Source organism: Cheilinus undulatus, linkage group 7 (assembly GCF_018320785.1).
Source record: "Cheilinus undulatus linkage group 7, ASM1832078v1, whole genome shotgun sequence".
Lineage (NCBI taxonomy): Eukaryota > Metazoa > Chordata > Actinopteri > Labriformes > Labridae > Cheilinus > Cheilinus undulatus.
The window spans coordinates 38,214,403-38,230,164 of NC_054871.1; positions in this window are offsets into that span (position 1 = coordinate 38,214,403).

Below are 15,762 nucleotides of genomic sequence, written 5' to 3' on the forward strand. Positions count from 1 at the left end.
CCAGATTCTGTATCTTATTTGAGGACATGCTGTACACTGCCCTGTAGGTGTACATTTTAGATGACAGATAATAATTGTTACCATGTTGAATTGCAGTTAGTGCTTTATTGAGAATGGTATATTGAGAATGGTGCTGCACAATTTGTCAGTACCATGTGATTGTGATAATGCTGGACAATATTGTGATTTGCAGATACAATCCATAAATGATATCAGGAATCAACTTGCTTGGTTATCAAGGACAATGCAGAGATTAAAGTGTGTATTGCTCAGCTCAACACATTCAAATATTATGTAGCATAAAATGAAGTGTTCATAAGTACTGCTCTCAAAAATAACTTTTAACTAACTTTTCCTTTTTTAAAAATGAAGTTACTTCTACAAAGCTCAATAGTGGCACTATTGTAAACTTAAAGACATTTCAGACACTTCTGGAAACCTTTCAAGTTCTACTTAATACAAGAATAATTGCAATCTTGTATGCTATTATGTGATTGTATGGTCTAATAGCACAATTATGATGAGATTGTCATGCAGCATTGATTTAAAAGGTATGCAGTGATGCATGGGTTCAGCAGTGGTGTCATCTGATATTGGCTATTTTGACCCATCACCCATCAGCAGATAATGTGATATGCATCTCAGTCAGTAGTCTGTGTTTTATCTTATCAGTTTCATGCTGGAATGCTAATATTCCTGATTGCTAATTCATAGAAGAAGTCGTCTTAATGGGCAGAAGTCACCTGTTGGAACTGATTAGTTTCATGGTCAAATTTGAGAGGAAAGACTAAAAGAATTACAAAAATATGATGAAAATCAATTCAATTCTTCAAAATATCAAACATTTATGGCTTCTTTTCAGTAACTTGTGAAGATTTGATGTACTTATTTTTGTGATGAGATCAAACTGTATATCTACAGGTATTTGTGTTCTTCTGCCTGCATCACATACCCCATAGTCTCTGTAAAAATAGCTTGTTTTATAGTTTGGAATCGTTTGTTGTCTCTTTAGAAGCCCACAGACTCAAACAGTTGATCAGTGCGCTTCAGGCTACAATGCATGTACTGGGTGCTGAAGTAATTCAAAAACAAAAAGGTTTGCTAACAGAAAAAGAAAATGCTGTGAGTTTTTTCTTTATCCTCCTGAAACCTGAGCCTTTGTTTAGCTTGCATTATAATGCATTTCTCAAATTGCCTTGAAAAAAACCCCTGAAATTTTGAAACACATACCTACCAAACTTCCAAACCATTTTAGAAAATTACCATTAAAATCCCCCAAAATATCAAAGCAAATCCCCCCAAAACTATCCCTAAAACTTCCAGAAAAGTACTTGCAATTTCCAAGAAAATTTCCCAAAATATCAAATAAAATTCCGTAACATTTTCCATTTAAATTCTTGATAGTTCATCAATATTTTCTCCCAATTTACTCCCAAAAATTTCAGATAGACTACTAAAAATTCTGTGAAAATTATGGAAAATCTCCCAAACAATCAAATGACTTCCCTAAACTTTTTATGAAAATTCTTAAAAATTTCAAAGGACATCCCCAACCTTATTCTGAAACAAAATTTACATATAGATTTGTCAAATTATTCTGAAAATGCCTTAAAATATCAAAAGAAATTTTGCCTTAAAAAGTTAAATCAAATCCTCCAAAATTAATAGCAGGTTTGCCAAATTTTCGTGGCAAAGCCTGAATATTTCCAAACAAATGCATACCAAACCAATACCAAATTCCAAGTAATTTCAAAAATTCCTGAAATGTCAAAAATAATTTCCCCCAAATCAATGAAACTCTTTAAAATGTACAAACATGGGGTGCAGGTGGCCTAGTGGTTTAAGGCGCGCTCCATGTACGCGGTCAGTCTGTGGCACTTGTCTCATGTCTCTGCCCAACTCTCTCATCTGCTGTCATTAAAGGCATTAAAAGCCCAAAAATAAATCTTAAAAAAAAAAAAAGTACAAACACATCCCTAAAACTATAAAAGTTCTTTGTTCAAACAAATTCCCTAAAGGTATTCAATGAAAATTCTTAAAAATCTCAGCAATTTCTGCCAACATTGTACATACATTTCTTAAACTTTAATGGATATTCCGGACAATTAAAAAAAAAAAAAAAAGAAACTTATAGCAGGCATTACTATATTGTAGGATTGCCAAATTGTAATGTTCCACATATGTACATGCAGGGTCTCTGGAGCAGAAACTCATCCCTACATCATTATTTAACTGGGTTTTTCTCAAAGTTAACAAAATGGCATGAAGCAGATGTATCTGTCTGCAATGATAGTCTGGCCTCTGTGCCTGCAAAGTTGCCGGTTTTCTGACTGGCATCTTTTGACAAGTACCTCATATAACCCCACTTCATACATACAGAGCGATCCCTTTAATGCATTTAAATACTATTATGGGGCTGTTTGTATGTTTGGGATAAGTGGAGTGCTAAAATGCTGCCAAACTCTCTGAATCCATATGTTGCAAATATTTAAACTAGGTTTCTATCATCTCGTTATCTTTCATTTGAGCATGCTCACCAGTTATATTGATGGTGCATTCATTTTTTAGACTTTAAATCTGTTTTACAAATATACTGTAAGGGTAACTGCTTGTAATTTCAGCTATCATGCTCCAATTTCAGCTTGTTTGTTTGCTTTTTTTCCTGCCTTCCTGTCACTTCATATCAGTGAGCGTTCATCCTCGCTGCCATTGTAGCAAACAAAATGGCAATACTGAAAAACTTTTGCATCCTTAATTTGTGACAGCAGCTCTGCAGAGAGGGATTTTGCAGGGAAACAAATTGGATGACTTTCCAGGGATGAGGGTTCATTCTCGTGTTCTGGCTCTTTGACAAATGATGCAGTTTGATCGTATAAAATCCTTCAAAAAAGCAGCGTTTGAAGCCAAATCGTGTCACAATAAAACACAAAGTTGGATTTGAATTCTCTTCAGTTTCTAGTTTTGGATATTTTTTCTTTTTCACAAACCTTGATTTACATGTAGATTGAGTGGAGCTGAGCTTTTGAAGGGATGTGACTTCCTCTTGTTTAGGAATTAGTTTTAAAGGACACAAAGATTTCAGCCACTTTAAATCAAAGGGACTTACTGATGATATTTCTTTTGCCATCAAATGCTGAATGAAGTCATTAGCTGCACTTTTCTTAATCTAGTCTGCTGTTCTCTTATTTCTCTCAGGTTATGGCCCTCTTTCTCCACTAAGGGGCAGAATATGATCACTGATCCTCACAGTCCTCGCTCAAAGGGATGAATCACTGAGAGCAAGTGTAGTAATGCAGCCTGTGTAATCACAGTAAGTGGAAAAGATGATCATCAGAGAAATTATGGACTGACACGAAGAGCATTTATATTTTTAAAACATTTAAATGCACTTTTGTATAATGGGCAACAAAATAATGAACACAAGGTAAAAAATGTCCATAATGGTAATGATAGATGAACAAGCCCTAAAATGCACATCTGAATGCCAAATAAATTGCACTGATATTATTTGTATCAAAGTAGATTGTCTCAATATTCGTAATGCAGCAAAGTTACATCCAATTAACGAGGCTTATACTGAGCATTGTTCATATATGTTAGGCTTTATTCAGATACACCTATACGTCAGCAGGAATGTCAAATCACTCTTGTCTTTCTATTTATCCCTCAGAACACTTCTCAAGTCCAAACAACCTCTATGTTTGAGGGTTTGGATTAGCGAGCAGCTATTGTACATGAGCCGCGAGGCGGCTAACCCTTTCTGTGATACCTGCCTAAGGTTGAGCTCAGCACTTTCCTCATTAATTTCCCACTTATTCTCAGAGTTGGATGTGATATTTTAGAGATTTGAGCATGCAGGGCACAGGTTAGGCACAATTATGCTGACAGAAGGCTTTTACAGCTATGCTCAATGAAATGTGGAGTATAGGATTATACATGTGAAAAGTTATATAGTGATTAACCTTCATTTCAGTCCCCTTGGTGATCTCAGGGAGGCAAATCCTCCTCCAATCAGCTGCTGTCAGGTATATTTTCCACCCTGATAAATGACCTTCAGAATAATAGATCCAGGCCTTTTTTTCTGTTTCTTTGTATGATTTTGAAGCACTGCTTTGCCCTTTCAGACAGTTCAAATGCTTCCTTAAACTACATACCAGTATGATTTTCTTTCTGCTGTTCGTCTGTATTGATTCAGAGGCAGCTTAAAGGGTTATTGTGTAGTTTTTTTACACCACTGGTGGTGCTGTGGTGCAAGTTCTGATGATGAGTTGTTTTTAGTCCTGTCTTGTTTTCAGTAAATGTAATATTATTTTTGTCCATTCTCAAGAAATTTCTACAGAATAAGCTGTCATAACTGTTTGCCTAACCTTTAAAAGAGAGTAGATAGTAGGGCAAAAATCACAATAAAGATTGTTTTTATTGATTTTATTCATATCATGATTATTATTATTATTAAACACAATGAATAACTGATTTTACATCTGAGTCATGCATTTATTGAACTCAAATTCTCTTCAGACTTTAACACTCTGAAAAATAATTTAAAATCATAATTGGTGAAAATAAATCATGCTCTTTTTTTTAGACAACTCTAATATGCTCTTGTGCCCAAAACACAACAACAAACACCAAAACATTTATTACACACATGACAAAACCAATGGAAAAATGGTGCAACATCACTTGAAAATATGCACAGCAAGTTTTCACAATCATAGGAAGCCAAAGTGTGATTAGGAACAACTGCCTTAAAGAAATAATTATAATTTTATTCATTTAATGTTTTTCTTTTAAATGCTTTTCATAGTAAAATAGGAAACTTGACCCAAAGACATGTTAAATAATATTTTTTGATCTTTTTATGGCTTAATGTTTTGAAGCTCAGGTGTTGACTGGATATCAGCAACCGGAAGTTTTTTTTTTTTTTGCATTGCCAAATCAGATTTTTCTTCAAGATTTATTTTGGGGCTTTCTTGCCATTGTTAGAGGGAGATAGGACACTGGATAGAACCAGAAACAAGGATGAGAGAGTAGGGAATGACATGAGGTGAAAGAGCCATGGGCCGGACCTGAGCTGCCTGCACACATGGGGCGTGATCCAACCACTAGACCATCTTCACCCCCAAATCTCCATCTTAATCAGTATTTTTCTGTAGACATTCAGTACTACAATATTCACAACTATTGAGTAAACTCCAATTATCATGCATAGCATATTAGACTTTTATTCATTAAAAAGTAGGGAGGCATTGATACCAGTGCCACTACTAAGCCCTAGATGTATCTAATTCAATATTATTTTACAGCGTGTTGTTAGCCTTGATCAGGTAGGTGAAGTTGGAGCTATGTCTTCAGCTTCATGACATCTAAAACACTGTAAAGCCAAACAAGCTGAAACTGCTCCAAATTTTTGTTGAAACTGATTATGTCAAAGTTTTTAAGTAGTGGAACTGGATTTTTTGAGTAATCATGGCTCCTACATTTATGTTGGGTTAACTTGACTTTTATAAGTTTAAGATTCTGTTTGAATCCAACTCAAAACCACATGTTTAAGTCCTTTTTACAAGGCTATGTGGTCTTCATCCTATGCAGTTCTCCCTTTTTTCTACCATGGACTTTAATTGTGAACATTAATGCCACCCGAGGTAATCCAGCTTCAAGTTATAATAACTGAATGAATGAACTCAGAAAAATAGAGCTAAAATAATTTTTTTTTAATTTTTAAGTTAGCACAACTATTTTTTTTTAAATTATCAACTGTTTGGTGTAACAGTGAACTTTGGTGATGTGTCTGTCCGTGTTGATTTGCACGCCACACCGTTAACCCAACTGTTCTGATTCCTCTCAGAAGACTTTTTGGGTGTACTGGTTCAAAACTGGTGCCATAAAAATATCAGAGATATGTACAGATTTTGAATAAAATCTGAAACTGTTGCACCTTTCGCCTCAGTTGCATGTATGCTTATATTTAGTTATTCATGGTTACAGTGTGTACCTTAGTCTGAATGCGAATTTGTAATTTATTTTGTGAATGTTTGTGTTATATTTTAGGAGTCAGATCAAGATTTACTAATATTCATCATGCACAAGGAAATTTGGTTGGACTCAGTGCTCTGGCTGCTAGTATAATAAGTGTTTGTGTTTATTTATTTAGGGAATATCGGGTTTTATTTTGAAATGCTTGTTTATTTGTTTTTTTTTTTACCTTTTAGCGCAGGTACAAGCCCTTGTTATCTAATTCTGCCTTTATTTTAATGAATAAAGTGCTTTTTTATGGAACAAGATCAGAAATATCATGCTAATCTGCTAATAATAGAGATAAAAATACTGAAAGCTCAAATGTCACAGTTGTTAAGCACCATTTAATTAATTAAAAGTATTGATGCCTTAATTTTCTACTCATTATGCAAAGCTATTTAACACTTTTATTATGGTTGAAATTTATATCATTTTATGTCACGGTATGATCACTGATAATCCTTTCCCCCTTTAAATGCAGCATGAGTCAGGAAGCTTTCTCTATCCACCACTATGTTGTTCTTATCTCACGTTTGTTCATGGACGCTGCGGAGAAAGCCGGCTTTGACAACAATGGCAGCTCCCTCCCTCACCCCTCTGAAGAAAGGACATATTTGAGCCCCTTTGATTTGGCCCGATTTGTTTTGATGTGAGGAGTGAGTGGTTTTTAAAATCTCCTTAACTCCCCAGGCCTGGCCCAGCCTCCCACAGGGCTAATGACCGTAGCCTGGCCCGTGTTGAATAATACAGACGCTTGCGAGGTGGAAAGTGGGGAGGAGGGCAAAGGGGTTAGACACGGACCCTCCTTCTACAGTACACCTCCATTGATAAGATTGTATTAATTGGTATGAATAGAGAGGGGTTTTCTCCTTCTCCTTGTATACATTTACCATTATACTCATTAGCTTCCCGTTGCCTCCCAGCGAGTTTCTCCTTCACATCCCCCGGGGTCTCCTGGGAGGCAATTTGCATCTCTCCATGGTGTCTCTCTGGGGTTATTGAGGAAATATTAGCCCCTTTTCTTCTGTGGCCGACCCTTTGATTTATTTGGGGCTGGAGCTGATAGAGTGGCACTCACATGTTAATGACTGGCGCTGATACGGGCCCCTGGTGCAAGACGACTCATTGATCCGGGTTGAAAAGGTACAATTGACAAGCAGTACTGAATAATCGTCTTACATGCGTCAGTGTATGTGTGTGTGGACCTTCGGAAATGACAAGGGATTCCCACTGCTGTCAAGGCTACTGCGCTGGAGCTGTCCACTCCTCCTGATAGAGTTGGATAAATAGGCTTTTGTCGGCCTCTGAATCCTGCGTGACTTTTTGACAGCCACAGTTTTTGCTGTTTTCTCTTCAGAGAGTACCCTCTTCTTTGTTCACCACAGGCTCTTTTATTCATGTCACTTCTTTGACCCCAAAGTGGTGCTTATTTTAGCCACTTCTAGACCTCAAAACCCAATCAGATGCTGTGAAAAAGCACTTGAACCAGTTTAGAGTAGTCTGTCCTAGTCTAATAATAGTGCTCAAGGTGACTATAGAGGGCTCACTTTGGTTGCCATTACTGACTTTACCAAGCCGCTACTCCTCTTTATTCCTGCACTCGTATTACGTTTAAAAGAAAGATAATGAGAGGTTTCATACTAACACCTGCGATGCTTGACATGCCTCCAAATTTAAGCACACTGATGTCTGCTCAGCAATGTGGAGCCTGTCCTCAATTTGGGGAGCAGTTTGACACCGACTCCCTTTCATCTGAATGGTCACATGTCTGCAGAAAAGCAGCAGCAACAAAGGTTGATATATATTTATATTTTCGTTTTTTTCCATCTCAACTGCAGAAAAAGACGTGCCTAATGATAGCTTCTGCTTTGCTTGGTATTTGTATACTTTCAGTTATATGGTAATAATAACATTTAATAAAAGTCAACATCCTAACTGCCGCTAAACAAAAATAACCACCGCCGCAATCGCTGCATCTCTTCTGCATACTTATAGCAGATTAGAGGTTATGTATATCACTTGCGAAGCTCATGCATATTGTTATGAAGGAGAAATGCAAGAAATGGAAATGTGCCATTTCAACAAGCCAGCACAGCTTGCCAAAAGCGGGCAAGTGGGTAGTGCTTGTGGTGATGGTCGGGTTTGTTTTCCTCTCAGTGTTGGGAGATGAGGAGTCATGTATCTAAACAGAGCAGATATGATGTTTATGAGAGCCATCTGCTTGGCAGCCCTCCTGCGCCCGCTGCCCTCCTCAATGTGAGAGCAGCCTCATTAAAACGGTCACATGCCTGAGAAATTTCTAACTGCTGTTTTTTTCTTCTCCCTTCTTCCCCTCTTTAAAAGGAGTAGAGTTTAAAACTAACAAAGCCCTGGGAAATCCCCATCAGACATCCCTCCCTTAATCCATTTAATTTTGAAAGGTATTGTTTAAAGCTTTAAAGTTTATATCGTTTAATCCCCCTCCAACACTACGGGCAGCAAATGAGGCCGTGTCAGCAGCTTGAACAGATATAATCTACTCCACACAACAGAAAATCCTCCTTCAAGACAAGGTTGCATGGGTTTCCTGTGAACTCGCTGTTTGATGTTTCTACCTGCTATTGAACATGACTTCTGTCTTAACCCAACTGTCACTCGCTCCCTGTCCCCTTTTATCACTCCCAATGTTCTCGCTTCACCTTTTTCATTAGTAAATCTTCCATCACAGCCATTTCTTTTTCCCCCTCTTTCTGAGCAGAAGGGGGAAAGAAGAAGTTTGTCATGGGCAGGTTGAGGGGCACTTTTTGAAATAATATTTACTATTGCTAAACTTTTGGCTAAAGGAGAAGATCGAATCAGGTCAGCAGTGTTTCAAGAAGTCTTTGTATAGAGGAATTTCCTGAACAAATATTAGTTGATATTATCAGTTACATTCAAACGTATCATGTTGTGCAGTACTGTATGAATTCCCATATACAGTCATGGACTAAAGTATTGGCACCCCTGGAATTTTTTCCAGAAAATACACCATTTCTCCCAGAAATTGTTTTAATTACAGATGTTTTCGGTATACACGTTTATTTCATTTATGTGCATTGGAATGACACAAAAAGCAGAAGATAAAAGCCAAAATTGACATAATTTTACACAAAACTCAAAAATGGGCCAGACAAAATTGTTGGCACCCCCAGCTTAATATTTGGTTGCACACCTTTGAGAAAAAAATAACTGAAACTAATCGCTTCCTATAACCATCAACAAGCTTCTTACACTTCTCAATGGGAAATGTGGACCACTCTTCCTATGCAAACTGCTCCAGGTCTCTCAGATTTGAAGGGTGCCTTCTTGCAACAACAATTTTGAGATCTCTCCATAGGTGTTCAATGGGATTTAGATCTGGACTCATTGCTGGCCACTTCAGAACTCTCCAGTGCTTTGTCTCCAACCATTTCTTGGTGCTTTTTTTAGGTATGTTTGGGGTCATTGTCCTGCTGGAACACCATGACTTCTGATGCAGACCCAACTGTCTGACACTAGGCCCTATTGCGGCCCAAAAGTTTTTGATTGTCTCCAGATTTCATGATTCCTTGCACACAGTCAAGGCACCCAGTGCCAGAGGCAGCAAAACAACCCCAAAACATCTTTGAACCGGTAAGCCAAACCGGTAAGTTTGACTGTTGGTACTGTGTTCTTTTCTTTGTAGGCCTCATTCTGTTTTCTGTAAACAGTAGAACGATGTGCTTTTCCAAAAGGCTCTACCTTAGTCTCATCTGTCCACAAAATGTTCTCCCAGAAGGATTGAGGCTTACTCAGGAACATTTTTGCAAACTCTAGTCTGGCTTTTTTATGTCTCTTTGTCAGCAGTGGGGTTCCCCTTGGCCTCCTGCCATAGCGCTTCATCTCATTCAGATGACGATGTATGGTCCAAGCTGACACCTTTGCACCCCGAGTCTGCAGGACAGCCTGAATTTGTGTTGAAGTTGACTAAGGATGTTTATCCACCATTCCAACTATCCTGCGTTGCATTCTTTGGTCAGTTTTTCTCTTCCATCCATGTCCGGGGAGATTTGCTACAGTTCCATGGGTTATAAACTTCTTGATTATATTAGGCACAGTGCACAAAGGAATTTAAAAAACTCTGGAGATGGTCTTGTAACCTTGGGACTGTTCATATTTTTCCACAGTTTTGCTTCTTAAGTCCTCAGACAATTCTCAGCTCTTCTTTCTCTTCTCCATGCTTGGTGTGACACACACAGGCACACAACACAAAGGTTGAGTCAACTTTTATACATTCTAACTGGCTTCAGGTGTGATTTCTAGATTGCCAGCACCTGTTACTGCCACAGGTGAGTTTACATGAGTTTTGTGTAAAATTATGTGAATTTTGACTTTTTTCTGCTGTTTCTTGTGTTTTTCCAATGCACATAAATGCAATAAACATGTGTATACCAAAAACATTTGTAATTGCAACAATTTCTCGGAGAAATAGTGTATTTTAGTGTAAATTCCAGGGGTGCCAGTACTTTCGTCCATGACTGTAATATTGCATTGTATCATTCTGTATGGTGCTGTACTGCAACATATTGAACCATTCTTGAACCGTAAAGCACTCTACCATACTGTATCCTATGGTATCTTATGAAATGGTATTGTACCATATCGTTTCCTATCTTATTTTTTGTATTGTATCTTTTCATATCGTATCATGTTATATCATTTCGGATCGAAGTGTTTTGTGTTTTTATATAGGGCAGTTAACATAACGCGTTAATGTAGCGTCATCTTCATAATGTGGTATATTGGGATAAGTCTATGTCATTTCTTACATAGCATTTCAACAAAGTTGTAAGAAGATTATAATGGAACACAGCACTCAATCAAAGGTTTGTCTGAGCTTTACTAAACACAATAACAATATGGCAAAGAGAAGCAATCTCATTTTGTTCAAGGACAAAACACAACTGATCTCCTGTCTGCAGTAAGGTGTATGAATTATGTCTACAAATATTTCTAATGTATTTGTTTATCGATATGAGTTCAGAGAGAGCCCCTTTAAACCTTTTGCCACCCTTTTGTGCAGAAACTGTGTTCACTTCAGTGATGAATAAATTAGAAGAGATGACAAAGAATATCACCGTGTGGTGACAAGATTTTAGGTGAGAGGCTGACACCTCTCTGCCACTGTTGAGTCACCAGCATTTAGGTATGCAAAACGTATTATTCATACCTTGTTATTCATAGCACCAGTTCACCTCACACAGCCTAAAATAAGAGTTCACTCTCATGATTTTAATAAGTGAACTAGCTAATGAATCAGAGAATGAATTAGTTCACATTCATGTGTATGTGTTTTATAGATATGATGATACATATCAAATGGATTGATTCTGTATAGGAAAGGGTGACCCTGTGTGCTTAAAGAAACTACGTCGTTTTGTTTTGTTGCTCTGATTGACCCGTCATGAATGTGACAAACAGAATGTTCTTCCAATCACCTCCTGGGGTTTTCACATTATTAACATAGTGTATAAAGGGCCTACAAGATTAAAGATGGAGTTTTTTTGCAACAAAAGCTTAGTCTGGTAAGGAAAAAACAGAGCAACTTCACAAATTTCTTGAACTAAACAACTATCCCAGAAACTTTTAAATATAAAACATGTGACAGTGTGTGAGAACATGGGTAGTCTGATCACAGAAACATATTGAAAGGGCTTTTACTTTACAGCTCACATATATAGGAATCATGTCTACAAAATATACATGATGGGGAGTCCTCCAGGATTTTCCTTTAATTTCGCACGTTCATTTTACCCTCTACCTTTACAAGCCTTTCAGGGTCTGCTGCTGTAAAGCATCCCTACAGCATGATGCTGCCACCACCGTGCTTCACAGCGGATGGTGAGTTTGTGGTGACATGCAATGTTTGGTCTCCACCAGACAAAGTGTCTTGTCTGATGGCACTACTTTGGTCTCATCAGACCTAATAACTTTCTTCCACTTGACCATGGATTCTTCCACATGCCTTATGCTGAACTCTAGTCCAGATTTAATCTGAGTTTTCATCAACAGCTGTTTTCTCTTTGCCACTCTCTCATCAAGCTTTGACTGGTGAAGAACCCAGACAACAGTTGTGGTATTCAGAGTCCCTCCAATCTCAGCTGCTGAAGCTCCTGCAGAATTGTCAAAGGTGTCTTGGTGTGCTCTCACTTGTATCCTTCTTGAATGGCCACTCAGTCCGTGAGGGCGGCCTGATCTAGGCAGATTAACACTTGCGATATTCCTTCCATTTCTTGATGATTTAACTTTTTCTGGATTTCTGGATTTAACTGAACTCCAGGGGATGTTCAGAGTCTATGATTTTTTTGTATCCATCCCCTGACTTTAACTTTTTAATAACCTTTTCTCTGAGTTGCTTAGAGTGTTTTTTTTTGTCTTCATGGTGTAATGGTAGCCAGGAATATTGATCAATTAGTGGCTGGACCTTCCAGACACAGGGGTCTTTATGTTACAGTCACTTGAGACACATTCACTGCAATCTGGTATTCTCCATTTCACTGATTGTGAGACTTCTAGTACCATTACTTTGTAGAAATCTATTTCCATTTTGACATTAAAGAGTTTTTTTTGTCAAGACAGCCTAATTAGATTGATTTATAAAGTCGATAAAAAGCCAAAACATCCAAGGAGTTGAACACTTTTTAAAGGCACTATCCATAAGTTTTTATTGTAATATTCATAGTAAAATCCCTAGATTGTTTAAAATTTCACTGTGCTATCATGGTTTACCAATAACCATACAGAAAAACTGACATTGTTGATAATATAGCAAAATGTGACTGAAATATTCCAATCTTTTTATTATGTTTTCCATCATTTCATCAGCTAAATAGCTTTGGTTTGTAATTAAATGTAAAGTAAATAACACTAGTATCAATGTTAAACCAGTGTATGGGTACATCCCAGTTGTATTTAATTTCCACTTAGATACTTATCAGTGATTTTTTCTTCTTTTCCCTGTGAATTTATTGAATAAACAGATGAATTTGTGTTGTTACAGCATACATTACCATTTAATTTGTTCTTTCTACAAAGAGCACGCTTCTCTATGCAGCACACAAGCTATGGTGCTCATATGTTTTCCTTTAGTGTATAATTCGAGTCGTATAACTCCAGTATATATTTTCACTCAAGCAGTAAATTACATTGTTTAGTTATCAAAGGCTTTGTGTAATTACATTTGTGCAATTCAGGATGACAGCGCTGATAGTGTCTGCACAAGACGCTGGCATACATAATCACAGCCCAAATCCCATTAGGGAGAATAGAGACCATTATTATGGAAATGACCTTTGGGTGACAAGAATTCAGAGGGATAAAAGAGTATGTAATCCAGACAAAGACATCGTGTGAAGCTTCTCTCTTTATTTTCTCTTGTGCAAATTTAAGAAATTAAGTTCTTCTTTTTTAAATTTGCTGCTTTTGTGTTTTTTTTTTAACTTTTCACCTTTGTCTACCAACTAAAAGAGCTTGTCACAGTGTGGAAAGTAAGACTTCTCACTCATTTTTCCATTTCATCTGCTGTTTGATTCTTAGTGTAGAACTGCAGAGCTTAAACAGCAGAAGAATTAAACTGTTTTTTTTTCTGCTGTGGCACCTTCGCTGAGTGAACATGCTCACCCTGGGATTACAAGAGTGACAAGCTGAATCTGTTTGTTTTGAGCCACACTTTGATACTCTCAACACTGAAGAGGCAGCTTCATAAATTCTCATTGTGTCAAATAAATCAATAGGTCCCATTAGCTGAGGAAGTTGTGGTAATGCAGTACTTGAGGGACCTTGGCTCCGCTTGTTTAGACATTTCTCTGGTAAAGGCGATGGCAGAGGGATAGAGGGTTGGCTGTTGATCCTCACAGACAGCTCCAGCAGTCAGAATGGTTTGGCTGACTGGTCCCAGTTGGTTTTCAGCATTGGCTCCATTGTGCTGCCAGCCTGGGTCTTCAGTTAAACATAAAGAGGAAATTAGCACACATGAGACAGGCTTACAGTCCTAGAGCCTCTAACTCTTCTTCTCTAGCTGAGATCTTATTTTAAGTGTTGAAGTTCGTTTTTTTTGGCTGAAATAATTGTCTAAAATGGAAATTATGTTTCTTTATTTTAATACAGTTTATCTTTTAATGGAAGGCATGGGTTGCTGCTATTATTTGTATTCTGTTTTCATTGATCTTTGAATACTTTCAGATGGTATTGACTTAAAAATTTCATAAATCTCAATATAATCCCAGTTAAACACTCAGTCAAAACTGTAACACAGCCAACTGCTACAAGTAACCACTGTAGCTTTGGTTAAAGGCCTCTGCCATGCTGCTGTAGTACTCATTAAAGCGATGTAAACAATGGTGAGCTGATAGCATCGATAGCAACTTGTGGGAACAGAATGGTTTGGCTCTATTTAGGTCTGAAAATGGGGAAAGGTTATACATAAGCTATTACAAGGTTATACTTCCATATAACCAAAGCATGACATTACCCTGCAAAGGGAATCGGAGGATGATGGTGCTCGCACTGCTATTATAATCCACATTCTGGAAACAAGCTTCATGCTGTTTACCCACTTCTGCTCTTAACCCATCTTAAAGGAATAATGCTCAGTTTTGACTGTTACCTGGGTGTTAGTTTAACTTAAGGCTAGTCAGCTAAACACAAAGTTTGAGTTTAGTCAGATTTGACATCCTTCACCAGGGAACATCACTAATTCAAATGGCCTTTTATGATTTCCAGAAGCAGAGGAAGCTTAGTAGAATGGATTGTTTTAGTGCTCCAATAGCATATAATCCTCAGATTTTCCACTCTAAAATGACATGAAATTCTCAAATTCAAAAAGCTTGAAGAAGTAAATATTTAGCTTCATTTATTTTAAAAAGTGACTGGTTAACTTTCAGAAAACCACCTCCAGGTTGAATTAAAATATGTTATTTTTTTAAAAGGTGTTCATTGCCACCTATGATCTTATAGCAGTGGTTTCCAGCATGGGGTTTGGGCACCACTTGGGGGTGCATACATTTCTAAAAAACATTCTAAAAAACAGTTTGCAAGAGAACTATGGCTTGGGCAAAGATTTATTGTCCAGCAAGAAACTGACCCGAAGCAGAGAGTGAAAGCTACACAGAAATGATTTAAAGACAACAGGGTGAATGTTCTGGAGTGGCAAAGTCAAAGCCCAGACCTCAATCCAATGGAGAATTTGTGGCTGGACTTGAAACAGGCTGTTTATGCCTGATGCACGTGCAAACTGACATTTCTTGAGCAGTTTTTCAAAGATGAACAGACTTACTGTAGTGCTGTGATTGCAGTCAAAGGTGCATCTACTACCTACTACATACTGATGTGAAGTGGGTGAATATTTATAAGATTTCAACTTTAAAGCAGAAAAGGTCATTAAGGTATGATAGTTGAAACTAGTGACATACAATAACTACCTTGACAGGCCATACAACAATGCTAGACCTTCACGCTATGTTATTTTTATGCAAGCAGGTCATTTATGCAGCAGTACTGACTAAAGTTTCTGCTCACATAGTCACCCAGTTTGGTGTAATGAAACAAGTATTTCAGGGGAAAAAAAAAAATCAAGGGCAAATGTTGCACAGAAATAAAGCTTTTTCATGGACTGAGCTTGTTCACGGTGAACAATGACAGGGAGATGAAAGAGAACAGAGCCTGACATGAGCTGAGGTTGTGAGGCAGACTCTGATGTGAAAGTGATGT